Source organism: Onychostoma macrolepis, chromosome 15 (assembly GCF_012432095.1).
Source record: "Onychostoma macrolepis isolate SWU-2019 chromosome 15, ASM1243209v1, whole genome shotgun sequence".
NCBI lineage: Eukaryota > Metazoa > Chordata > Actinopteri > Cypriniformes > Cyprinidae > Onychostoma > Onychostoma macrolepis.
The window spans coordinates 9594614-9608980 of record NC_081169.1 but is presented as its reverse complement, the minus strand read 5'-3'; the positions used below and the strand labels follow the sequence as shown (position 1 = coordinate 9608980).

General features: G+C 35.3%; 1 long non-coding RNA gene across 1 annotated transcript; it reads left to right on the top strand.

The window, feature by feature from the left end:
* The first annotated feature begins 3574 nt into the window (after positions 1-3574).
* Positions 3575-13320, top strand: LOC131554167 (uncharacterized). The gene is made up of 4 exons (XR_009274352.1): positions 3575-3819; positions 4561-12533; positions 12935-12999; positions 13087-13320. It is a non-coding gene; the product is annotated as an uncharacterized LOC131554167 (long non-coding RNA).
* The last annotated feature ends 1047 nt before the right edge of the window (positions 13321-14367 follow it).

Below are 14367 nucleotides of genomic sequence, written 5' to 3'. Positions count from 1 at the left end.
TGTTCAGAAAAGCACACGATAGCAAGAAAACAACAGTCCAGGAAGAGGGTTACATGCTGTTATATACGAATATGTGACCCTGGACCACAAAACCAGTTTTAAGTGTCAATTTTTTGAAATTGAGATTTATACATCATCTGAAAGCTGAATAAAAAAAATTTCCATTGATGTATGGTTTGTTAGGATCGGACAATATTTGGCCGAGAGACAACTATTTGAAAATCTGGAATCTGAGGGTGCAAAAAAATCTAAATATTGAGAAAATCGCCTTTAAAGTTGTCCAAATGAAGTTTTTAGGAATGCATATTACTAAACAAAAAAAGTTTTTATACATTTACGGTAAGAAATTTACTAAATATCTTCATGGAACATGATCTTTACTTAATATCCTAATGATTTTTGGCATAAAAGAAAAATTTATAATTTTGACCCATACTATGTATTTTTGGCTATTGCTACAAATATACCCCAGCGACTTAAGACTGGTTTTGTGGTCCAGGGTCACATATGTGTAGTGACATGTTCCCTGGACAGCATGTGGTGAATGTGGTTGCCAGGTCTATGTGTTTGACATTCCCAATTCCCAAACGGCACGTGATTATAAATAGAAAGTTGTTCTGAACTGAAATTTGGCATGGTGGTATTTGGTATTTGGTATTTGAACATACTGTAGCTTTGGATAGAGGCATCTTGGATAATTTTAAATGTAAACTGTAATATAGTTTTAAATGTAAATCCTCTGTGTGGAGCTCCTCTAAGGGCAGTGTAAAATGCTGAGTCACCCTTACTGAGCTCAATCAATGGATATCCGAGCTATTATATTTAATCGTCTGCATTGAAATGATGGAATGCAGCTTATTACAGAATAAAGGTTCCTTCAAAACTCAGTTTAGGTGTTGGAAATGTTCTTGTCAGGTCACGCTACAGATCCATTCAGCTATGCTTTTCTTCCTTGGAGAAAGTCCAGACTGCAGAAACAGACATGTGGTCAGATTTAATGCCACACATATGAATAAAACTGCTGAATCATGATATGTAAGACTTGCTTCTGCCCTCCTTTATGGACTTGGGACTATTAGTCAGGTTGATTTTATCTGTCTAGCACTTTTCACAATGCACATTGTCTCAGAGCTGCTTTACAGAAAATCTCAATGATAATGCTTATCATATCTTCATGCCTTAGTTGCATTTACCACATTACATCTGGCTGATAATATAGTTTACAGTCTGTGACGATATAAACAATTTATTATTATTATTACATATTGGGGCAATTTAATAAAATCTAAACATAATAAATGATTCATGAATAAATAATTTAGATCAGTTTTGAATCAATTTTCCCAAGTCTTTTTGACCAGAATACAACCAGTTAATTTAGATTTGACCATTGTTTTCAGTGTATGTCCAATTCTACAACATCATCATGAAAACATAATACCATAAACCCTAAAACGTGTGTAAAAATTATTATTTAAATCTTTAGAAATACCAATATGGTGCTCTCATGTATAATTGGGAGAAAGTGAAATGAGCAATATAAATATGTCCCGCCTTATATATAAAAGAGCCAATGGCTAATTCACTCTTCGCCAGGAGTTTGATTGACAGGTGAGCTGACCATAATGCCAAATCAGCCATATTGTCCGACAAACAGACAGGAGAGTTAGTAGATTAACATAACACGTCAATGGCTGCATTCCAGGCCATTTTAACTGCCCTCCATCTCGTTTACTCAGATGTGCGTCATTGTATACGTTGCATGAGTGCCCAGTACTGGCAGAACCACTAAAATGGGTTGAATTAGAACGTCCTAAGCTCTTGAACACTTGTTGTTTGTTTATCGTTTACATTGTTCCCCTTACAAATTTGTTTGGTGCAGCATTCTATATATATACAGTATATGCTTGTGCTGTTATACGTGTAAAAAATAATTTATATATTATATAGTTGTTTGGGGGGGGGGGGGTAAACGCAATCTGTGATGACGTCACAATCATGTTGCAGTGTGGTCTATATAACGGCCTGAACATGAAGCAGACTCGCTCCCTCACTCAAAATCGAGCAGTCAAGGGTCTGTCCATAAACTTCCCTTGTCCACTTCACGAAGTGGAACACACTTCAAAATGTCATGCGGGGATTCCCCTGAGGAGAAGTCTTGCATGCCCAAAATAACTGCCTGGAGGCCTTGCAAATATGGCTGCAGGTGAAGGGACGTTTTTGAAAGTGACTTTGATACATTATATTGCAGCAGGTGGGCCACTTTTATGATACTTTTATGATGCCTTTGCATACTTTGCATGAAAAAGAGTGAACCGTACATTATTCAAAACTTCAATGAAAAAAGAGAAAAGGTCAAACAGGTTTCAAAAATATTTTTTTGTTTTGTTGTGAACTAATCATATAATGGTTGTTGGCAGGCTCTTATACACCGTTGTGAAATCTATTAACGTAGTCAAATGCAATGCTGTTTGATTTCTGACACATGTCTGAAGGGCAGCTTCTCTTGGGAAATTACCCACATGCTACAGTCCACTAAATCCGGTTTAATCTCGCCTGAGCCACACTTGCACAGCACGCCTACCTAATGGCCGACAAATTTACACGCTGTAACCTGACTCCCTCCCTTCCCAGTCTGCCTGAGTATGTTCTTTGCTTCTACATTACACCAGCTGAATATGTGTCTAAAATTAAAACTGTATTTTTAATGAAATGGTACTATTGCATAATACAGAGTTAAAGGAACAGTTCAGCAGTTCTTTCTTCAGTGGAGCACAAAAAGAGATGTTTAGCAAAATGTTCATGCTGTTTTTTTGCATACAATGACCGTGAATGGTAACCAAGGACTATCGAGTTACAAAAATAGCTTAAAAAGCATACTAAAAGTGGTCCATAGGACTTGTGCACTGTAGTCATTTCAAGCCATTTTATGAGGAAAAACCCTGCAGGGAGGGAGGGAGGAAAAAAATAGAACCCATGTAAGGTTTGTTTCAGGTTGTTTTCCTTTTCTGTCTTCTCCTGTAGTGCTTTAATGCCTATCGCATGTCTCCGGTCCTTTATAGACCATCTGCTAATGTCACAGTTAGGCGGCCTGCATGTGCCAAAGGTTATAACAAATCTGTTTACGTGTGGGTTTGTTTTTTCTGTTTTCGTCTGGTTCATGCTTCTTAACTTTTGAAAAGCTGACATATACAGATAAGCAACTGCCAAATCTTAATATGGTGACTCTTTTATTAATAAACAGATAAAATTACATCCTTGTTGTTGTTCTGCTAGTTTTTTATTAGGGACCAAAGTATAAAGTCTATTATAAATTCACATGTTTAAGAAACATTGTAACTTTTGACTGTTTGGCAGGCTTATAAGTAATAATGCATTTTAAATATAATATAATAAATAAATAAATAAATAAAATATAATACAGTAAATTAAGTACAATTATACAAATAAAGAAAATATTCATAAAAAATGTATGGCCTATATATTAAAGCATTTTGATATGCTGCATAAGAGCTCAAAAACCTCTGATAAGATATGTTGATTAGTTTAAGGCCCATCGTTATCCCACACAGACGCCACTGTCTCACCCTACTGCTGATAAAAATAGCAGTAGCAGTAACCGTATGTTTTACACCCCTACTTATCTCCTTCTTCTTTCAGCTTTCTAGTTTTACTGCTGGCTGTCAGGATAAATGACCTGATGAAGGACACACATTTCTCACACATTCAGAAATCTTCTGTCAAACCCGAAGCGTTCCGGCACTTGTGGTGGAGAGCAGTGGTTCTCGGGAGAGTCACAATCCAAAAAAAGCCTCACAGGTCTGTTCTGAAGGGGGCGGGAAGGATTATAACAATTTTAAATGAAAATAATAATAGCATGCAACTTATAATTTAATCATGCATATTTGGGATAGTAGAATAAATAGGCTTATTGTACCTTTAAAAGAAAGGAGAAAATGTTTCTGATGTCTTTTTTTAAAGTGTATTTTGGTGCAAATTTACTTGGTAAAATAGTAATAGTGAGACACAAAATGTAAAGTCTGAGTATATACCAAAGCCACTTGAGAACCACCAGTGTAGAGAGTGTGTGTGTGTGTGTGTGTGTGTACATGCAAAAGCAAAACCTCCATCTAAACAGGGTTAATCAATATCAGGCACAGGAAATCATATACAATCCACAACATATATGCTGTTCATATTTTTCTTATTTAGTAAATATTATCCACACTCATATAAGACTTTGATAATGCACAAACACTTAAATATCCATTTCTGTGCACCATTAGAGGTTGCACAGGTCAAATTATGTGGGATTATTTAAAATTCCTTGCATCTGTGCTAAACATGCATGAAGGAATGTTGTTGATATAGTAAAAAGTGGTTACAAAAGTCATTTGCATGAATTTCATTTCAAAATATCAAACCAAGTGTCATATGCAAACAGATTTTTCACAGAACTAATGTCACCACATGGTCATGTTCCAGCGACATTCATCATTATTAAGTGTATTTGAAACATTTAATATACATAATGCACAATTATCTCTTTCTCTCATACAGAGGAAGATCTTGACTCTAAGTGTCTCTCATAACCCCAGAGAGATGCCAGACAAGATGGAAGTCCGCAAATGCCAGAAAGCTCTTTTGAGTACATACAGTTTTGTGAAAAGCATTTGCAGGGAACACAATCTTCCCAGAGGAAGTTACGAAAGAACATACAGTTGTTATTCTGTGTTAATGGGTGACAAAAAGAGCCATATGATGATTGGCTGAGAAAAAAACACCCACCTTTTCATGCCCCAGCATTCCTCTCTCAGTAATATGAGTTCATATTTCAATATACTTGTGTAGAATGGCTTTGAATTTTTGCTCTTTTATTCCTGAAAACGCTCCAGCTGGACTCAACAAATGAATGCGAAGAATCCAAAACCAGAATCTGATGACTTGGAGAAAGATATTGCATTACTTTGACTAAATTACAATTATGTGACTTCCTTTAGGGCACTATAAATAGATGAGTACAGATGATGGTTATAATAAAGCAAGAAATGGGTTCCATCCCTGTTTATGCACTATAATACGTAGAGTTTATTGACAAACACAACAGTGAGATTTATTTAAATGAATAGTTTGTGAATTATTTATTGACCTTAACATTGTCCCCAGCCATATGACTTGTCTTGAATTCCAACGTGAAACACAAAAGAAGCTTTGAATAATATTCATGCAGATCTTTTTCATACAATAAATACAGACAAGTTTTGTTCCAAATAAAACATCATATCATATGAAGTTATATGTTACTGAAATTTAAATTGACTAAAACATATCTGCTGCACTATCAATTCTCAATAACAAATCAACATATTCAAAATTGATTTTTAGACACATAGCAACCATTTATATTATGTTGAGTAGTCATTTTGCATTCTTGGGTCAACTATTCATTTTAAATTGCTAAGCCCACCTTAATAAATTCATAGGATGTGTTTTAAGTTTAATAAAGGACATTTCACATCGCACCAACAGACTAAAACCAACGCAGACAGACGAACGAGCAAAGTACATAACTTCTCTAACATTCCAAGATCCGACAAACACCTATTCAACATGTTCAAATGGCGAAAACGTGCCAACCAATGGGGTAACACACCAATCAGACAAAACCAAACGAATGTGTCTGTTGCCGTTTGTGAATTGTGAATTGGCCTTAAAACACTATTTTATGTAACATTTCAATATGATACACTCCATTATATTAGACAAACTCAATTCAAAGGTTAATTTAACTATGAAGTACAAAAAAAAAAAAAGAGTCTATACAAGTTTTAGGCTGTTTAATTTGAGTAATTTAACATTTCAAACAGAACAAACAAAGAACTCACAATTGTAAGTCTGGTCATGTGCGGACAAGATGGGAAGAAACAAAAAATGTACCCAAAAGTTGATCTGCAACCATCAACACCCTACAATTAAAAGATTTTTGAGTTAAGCCAACACGGATTTGTTATAATACAAAGCACAGTTATCTACACAGGACATACTGAACTTGTACCACACCTTTTGACCTGTTGTCTGAACTTACGTCAAAACAAGTTTGTTTGAATTAGATGGTGTTTTCAAAAATTCATCTATACAAAAAGGTTGTATCATGCTACCAAAACATTTTGAGTTCAGTCATCTTGAACCGTTTTATACTGTATGATGGCAAAATATAACTTATTTTTTTTTTGCTAGTGATATGATCTTATATCTATTGCAAATAATAACAACATTTTCAGTGTAGAAAACTGAAGTATATAACCAGGCCCGTAGCCAGCTATGAGGTCACCGAGGTCCGAACCTCGGTAAATTTTTCATGTTCAAAAATAAAATTTGTTCTCTGAATGACCAATTTGCTATTAAACTCCTCATATGTCTGTATGTATAATTCAGTTTAGACAGTTTGCAAGAATGTTTAGCGTCCGTGGTATGAAAATGATCGCTGCGGGACGCTGGCGGAGTGAACGAGGCTTGAGAGAGTTGCGAGTGAGGACGCGAGCGCAGTCTCCGTGTTGCCAAATCCAGCTAATATGCACGTTTTTGACTTGTCTTTCCCACTTAATTTGACACTTTAGAAAGTTAATAATGTAGGACCTTGCGGTTTAGGGTCAGCGATATCTTTATCTTATCTTATTTGCAAAAGATTTGTAATATATTCAGTTTATTTTTATTTACTGATGGGCTTTTGCTCATCTTAATAGCAATATCTGGCAACACTGCATCGCCGTAATCACCAGTAATCAAAAAAGCCCATTTCTGACATTCGATAAGGGAAACGCAAAAAAAAAAAAAAAAAAAATTCATATTATCTGTCAGAAACGTTATCAACGCTGTCAAAACAGTAGCATTTAACACTAGTGCAGAGATCTGTAGAAAAAGTAGGTTACAGAATAAAATGAAATATGCAAACACTATGAAGAAGTATATGCCAAGTCATTCATAGTAGTTAAATTTTCACAAATCATGCTATAAACATTTATAAGAGCACTAGACAAAGTTATCAGCTACACCGCAATGGTTATAAATAAAAACTATAACAGTATTGTTGCATGTATAATAAACAACTGATAAAATTATCCACCCCATAACTATAGAAATGTATTAACAAATTTTGATGCAATAAATAGGGTATGATTTAAAAATTAAAATCCCTCCAAAACAGAGAAAACTTCTTTCTTTCACAAAAATTTCTGTCTATTTTAAAGTGTTAATAGTGTATAATGAGTTGTATATATATAGGGGTTATTATAGCACAATTCTATAATAAGAGGTTATTATAGCATCCAATCTCCCCCCAACCATCCCCCCATCCGGACCTCACTAATTTTCAAAGCCTGGCTACGGCCATGTATATAACTGCTTTGAACGCCATGTTGACAGCATGAAGTCATGTGTGCAGTTATTACTACCTCAGCTGACTGCAGACCAGCTGCATGACATACACAGAACACATAAAAAGAAACACGCATTGCTCATTTAGTTTCTGTCATGTGCACTTCTAAACACTCGGCCATCAATCACAGTATCCTACATCTGTCTGTCTTTGTCACCTTATGGTAGTTTGTGCAACCTATTGTCACGAGACAGTGAATGAAAATAACCTGTAACTTCTACATGACCATCTCTCATAAGGGGTATGACTGAGTCTGCTGTGATTACTGTATGTATATTGTGACAACTGAACTTTTTAATAATAGTCTCTTAGTAAGAACAGATGTAGTAGGTTGACTGTTTTAAATGTTTCCATGTTTTATGGGGTCTTTATATAGACATAATGTTTTTCATACTGTACAAACATTTCCAGAATACCACAATTTTATGTTCTAATCAAATATCTACCCACCCTGAAACACTGTAAAATTGTGCACTGACTTGTTGTCTTGAAGGTTGTGTTGATGTTTATGCAAGTGCAACAATCGCCAGCACCAGGAGAATATTGTCATCACATGTGACCCTGGACCACAAAACCAGTCGCTGGGGTATATTTGTAACAATAGCCAAAAATACATTGCATGGGTCAAAATTATTGATTTTTATTTATTTATTTATGCCAAAAATCATTAGGATATTAAGTAAAGATCATGTTCCATGAAGATATTTAGTAAATTTCCTACTGTAAATATATCACAACTTTTGATCAGTAATATGCATTGCTAAGAACTTCATTTGGACAACTTTAAAGGCGATTTTCTCAATATTTTGATTTTTTTTGCACCCTCAGATTCCAGATTTTTAAATAGTTGTATCTCGGCCAAATATTGTCTGATATTGTCTAATATTTATTCAGCTTTCAGATGATGTATAAATCTCAGTTTCGAAAAATTGATCCTTATGACTGATTTTGTGGTCCAGGGTCACATATACTGTCTGCTTGCTGACAGGCACATCCACACCAAAGCAACATTCAGACAGTAAATGTAGTGCATGTGGGATAAATCAACATATTATTCTGTCTTGTATTAATTTGCAGAAAGAAAGAGAGAGAAAGAAATCAGTTCCCAGATGGGATGTGCAGCTTACAGCTAAATTTGGTTGACAATTCACATTTTAGTGCACACACAGTTCAGTATGGGAGTGACAACCGAATTGACCACGAAAATCCAGGTAGTGACAACGGCCTTTACAGAAATTACATGCGGTGTGTAAAAAACCGAAGTCAACAACGAATTCAAAGGTGTATCAGAATTGTGGTGCAAGAAATCACAGGGAACATGGTAGGTTTTGACACGGTGTTGCCAGATTTTACTATAAAAACGGCAAATAAGATCCAAACATGTTATCTTGGAAATAAGCCACATACCAAAATATCATGACCTGCACCTGCCTAATTAATCATCTCCATAAAATGGACTGATTTATGACAACAATAAGCCCAACGATGCTTAATAAGTGTTGCTTATAATAAGTGGACATGGCAACCCTTCTAGAGCAAGTTCTGCAAAGTAGCCTTCCAAACCGTAAACACGATCGCTCTGTCGACAGTGGTTTAATTCAAATCGCCAAATACAGTATATCAAGCGTTCGGTTGCTGTAATATTACTTTTGGCAAAATAGCGGAGATCGACCAAATGCACAAGACGGCAAAATGTTGCAATTGTTACAACGGTGTCAGCAGTTGCAATTTCAAGAGCAAATTCTTTTCCTATTCACACAAAACTGTGATTAAGGGGATTCACTCCAGAATTTAAATGCAGTTGTCACTCCTGAAACTTTACAGTGTGTACGTGGCCCCTGTTAGCATTAATCATAAGATCCTCCAAAAGTATTATATACCCAGACTCAACATTCCACTAGACTCAAGATTCCATTCCTTTCCATGTTTATAGATTCCTGAACATTCATTGTTCTTCCCTCCCCCTCTTTTCATCACAGAAGATATGCTTTACTGCTTCCTTCATCTCACTCCGCTTAGACCACTGAACAGAAACAACAGATCAATAACGTGACACTGAATGACCTTTAGCTTCAATTGTTTTGCTGCATCCATATAATGGGTATATATATACATTAAATGTATATAATACATTTAATAATCCATTACAAAACGTCTTACATTATAATTTCTTGTTTCTATTAGAGCATTAGGACTATATTTCCATCAAGGGCAAACTTCTACTGTAATAGTCTCTCATTTTGGTCCAAGACTCGAATCAATTGAATCAATAGAATGGTTAAGTTTATCTATTTTATTTGATATAAAACTCAAAACAGTCCATGCACTGTTAGTTATTCTGCTGTGATCTGCATCAAGTCGAGCTCTCGTGGTTAGGCCTCTTCAATCGCATCCCCCGTGCAGAGTCAGGTTACTATAACTACAGGTTGTCACCATAGTGACCTGTTTCCAAGTTGCCCCTGTAGTTCTGAAGTCACCCTAGTGCAAGTCAGCATAAACTGCCTATCTAGACAGTGTTTGGAATAAAAGTACACTATGCTTATTACTATATGGAAAATAAACAATCCACTGAAACATCTGGGGACATTAATCTAAGATATGTTACAAATTAATATAATTAAGAAAACCAGAAGACTACATATTAACAAACAATTACTGAAGTTCATGTTACTCATTTATTTAATCCAGTCCATCTGTTATTTAGTTATTTACACTGTACCGTGGACATTGGCTAAGTTTAAAATAGCACAATATCATTCTATGCCTACGATTTCTGTGAAAAGTCAATTTACTTCATTAACTTGTATCTTTATATATATGTAAAATGTGTATCAAAGCTTTGGAAGATCAAATCAATCAAAATGTGTTAAGTAGTTAAAAATCTAAATAATTAAAAAAAAAATAAACATATCATTTAAATAATAATAATAACAATAATTAATATTTTGACATGTACACTGCAACATAATGAAATGCATATTTTCCCAAGCATTCTAGTTTCTGAAAAAAGAAAATAATTATATATATATATACACACACACACACACACACACACACACACACACACATGGTATAAAATACCAATAAACACAAAAAAAAAAGTACTGAATAAAACTTATGAAGAACATGTACTTTTGTAACTTAATAAGACACTTAATAAAAGTAAGTAAGAACATTAATTTCTGTAACTGTGTGTTAATATGTAATTTTTGGTTGTTGTTTTTTATTTTAATGTGTAATATATTTGACATGCACACTGCTATCTAAAATGTTACTAATTTCCCAAACATTTCAGTTACTGGAATTAAGAAAATTATTAGTAAAAACAATTATGTAAATTACAAACAATTACATAAATGTGCTCAATAAAAGTAGCGAAGAGCATGAACTTCTGTAGTGTCTGTTAATATTTATAAATGTTCCCACACATTCTAGTTTCTGTCTAGCTTTGTGGCTTGATTTCTGGCTGCACTAAACCTGAGCTTTAAGGCCATGGAAATATATGAAATACCTTTTGTATTAAGGTACAGTAATGTGTATAATGCGACTAATAAAGTCAAAAGCTAATGAAAACATTATCTCAGATAGACGCTCTGGTTTCATTTGTTGTGTATCTTTTGTAGCCCTGCGGACATGCAGAGAAAAGAAGAGCTGGCCTGCTTGCGTTCCCAAGAAATCCACAGGTGGTCTACAGAGACAATCGTCTGGCTTTTGAGTCTTTATTGAGTTTGTAAAGCAAGTGAAATAGCGGCAGGAGCACTGTGAAGGCCATCAACACAACAATTTAGTTTGAGCGAACACCTCCTGCTGCTTTGATTAAATTCCCAAAGAGCAGCTCGATTACTGACCTTTCTGTTGACTGATGTTCACGACTTTGACACCGCTGGACTTTGGGTCCTTTAAACTTTGTGGCATTTGTAAATGATTTGGCACGTTTTAAATGTTTGCTCAGGCCACTAGCTTAACAGGCATTGCCAGCTAACGTCAGGCTGATCTGCCATTGACTGTTATTGTTGTTCTAATCTGACTGTAGATCAAGATCTTTACGTGGCTCATGGAAACCACGGCACTGAGATTTGTAAGAATAACAATCCAAGTGCTAGAAGCTAACTGTGTAAACCCTGATAAGCTTTTGATAGCTTTATTGAAGCCACCCCGGAAAACAACAACGCAGATATAATTTAGGAATGTGTGATAGTATTGTTTTCTCTCTCTCTGGCTTGGTCCTAGAATCACATGGCATCTTAATCGCATTACTCAAGGTGGCGGGTCGAATGTGACTGCTACTGTTCTACACTAGCAAGTGGCCCAGTTTATAGCACTAATCCTGCTCTAATACTAGCACAGCTGATGTACTGTAACCTCTCACACACATAAACTCCATCAACCGTTGTAGTACTGTTGGCCCTTCATTCAGAACTCCATTGAAGGATACCTTTTTATCCCAAAGTTAGTTACAGCATGTCACTTTAAGTGATCAAAATCTGCAAATCTTGTGTCAGGCGATTGAAAACGGTAGGGTTAAATGGCAAATGACAGTGTCCGCATCAAAAAACAAAAACAAAACTCTTCGTAATATCTTCTTATGTGTTCAACAGAAGAAAAGAAGCTCGTACAAGTTTCGAACAACTTGAGGGGGTGTAAATTATCACTGAATTTTCTTTTTTTTGGTGAACTATCCTAACATGTGACTAACATGTAACAAGTTCTTATATTCTCTTTGGATCCATGCTGGTTTTATATGGGTTTTTTTCCCCTTACACAATGAATACATGTGCACATACTTATCATTTTAAAATAAAATAAAATAAAAATATAAAATACTGTAAGGTAAAAAAGTTTTTATTAATTATCAGAAGTATACCGGGGCATCAGTTTACTGTCCGCATTCACTGTAGATAGTATATATAATGGGTTCTATACTGTTGTCTTTTGTCGAGTTGCACCGCGCAGCACTCACGTCTGAGGAAGACACGGAAGCACCGGGGCAGCGCCGCGGGTTTTTCCCGGGGATGAACCCGAGAGAGTGGAAGAGCTCTGGAGAACATCTGCACTGTGTGTCGATGCACCTTACGAGAGAATAAGACCAGGAAGCAAGGTAAAAATATATGTACGTTTGTCTGTGTGTTTGTGTTAGATTTTTGCACACCAGTTTAACCCATAGTAACATTTACTCGTCAACATGGCGGTTACAGAACTTTACTATGGTAAACTGCGCTGTCGTTTCAAACGACTTTTGTCATCTTATTGAATTAAGTTACCGAATTAAAATTGTTTTTTTAATGAGCAACGCTTATCTTATATTAACATTAGGTTGACTAATGTGAAGTTCAGGTGTTAGCAGTTATTGGCCAGTAGCCCATTGAGAAAATAAAAGCGTATGTTAGCTAGGTTAAACTAGTTTTATGGCTAGCTGCCTTTACTAGTTTTAGAATTAGTTTGTTATAGTTTTTAATGGAATTTAAGATTTACTGCATTTTTTGTATTTGTGTTTTAAAGGCAACTGCAATGAAGCATCAAGAAAGACATGAACATGCCAGCCACCCTGAGACTGATAATTTATGGTAAGAGAACATGTTTTTGAGAGGTTTGTGTATTCTATATGAGGTTTGCCTTTTAAAAGTGTGCTATTTCTACTTCTTGTTTTTCAGAGAAGACATTTCTGTCACTAACAAAGTGGATGGTGAGCAAAGATGGTGGCCACGTTTTGGAGCAGCACCTGGGTTTTGCAGATAGCTATGTATTCTTTGGCTGCTTGTCTTTTTCCCCCCATTATGTTTCTGTTGCCTAAGATTCTTTGTGAGGATAAGTCCACAGGATACAACATAATGCACTGCAAAACATCGTAAAACAGGAGAAATGGTGAAGATGCACTGTTTCAGCATTGGAAGTCTGTATTTTTAAGTGTTATACATGCAATGTTTTAAATAAAGAATTTGATATTTTTTGTAGTTATTGTGTTTGTTTTAATTGAATGCCAGTAGTACCTATGTAGAGTAAAAATAAAATGAATTCTATATAAAAATAATAAAATCCAATTAAATCTATCTTAAAATGAACAAATTACAGTAGTATACTGATGAATTGGATTTTATTTACAGTAATTTACTGTAAAACAGTACAATTTTCAACTGTAAATCAAATACAGTTTGCTACTGTAAATCTTAATTACAGTAACTTACTGGCAACAGTTACTGTAAAAACCCTTTGAAATGTCTAACAGTGTAGACACATGGCATCATGGATTCTATCAAATACCAACAGATAAAAAAATCAATAAGTGACTGACTTAGAAATCTTACAATGGGCCATGTTTGGATCTTCCAGCCGTACAATAATCCAAACACAAACCTCAAAAACAACACAAAAATGGGTCACTGAGCACAAAACCAAGCTTCTGCTATGGCCATTCCAGTCCTCTGACCTGAACCCTGTAGAAAATGAGTGGGCGAACTGAAGAGAAGAAGCACCAACATGGAGCTGTGAATCTGAAGGGTCTGGAGTGATTCTGGATGAAGGAATGGTCTCTGATCTCTTGTCAGGTGTTCTCTAACCTCATCAGGCATTATAGGAGAAATTTAGAGAAATTTTGAAACGGAGGTTTCAAAAAGTATTGAATAAAAGGGTGCCGTTAATTGCAGCCAATGTGTATTAGAGAAAAACATTTATTTCATACTGATATTTCCCCCCATTTAAAATTCTTATTATCCAATGAAAGGTTAGATTTTTGTGAATTTTTTAAATAAAATATCAAAAGGATTAACAATGCAGATTTATTTTCTAACATATTTACCAAGGGTACCAACAATTCTGACCACGTGTGTAATTGTGTACTTAAATTTAACAGCTGACAGCTATTCAACCTAATTCCTTACCCTTTATCTGACATTATCTAGATGAATTTGTTCTGACACAGTTTAACTCTGAGTGCT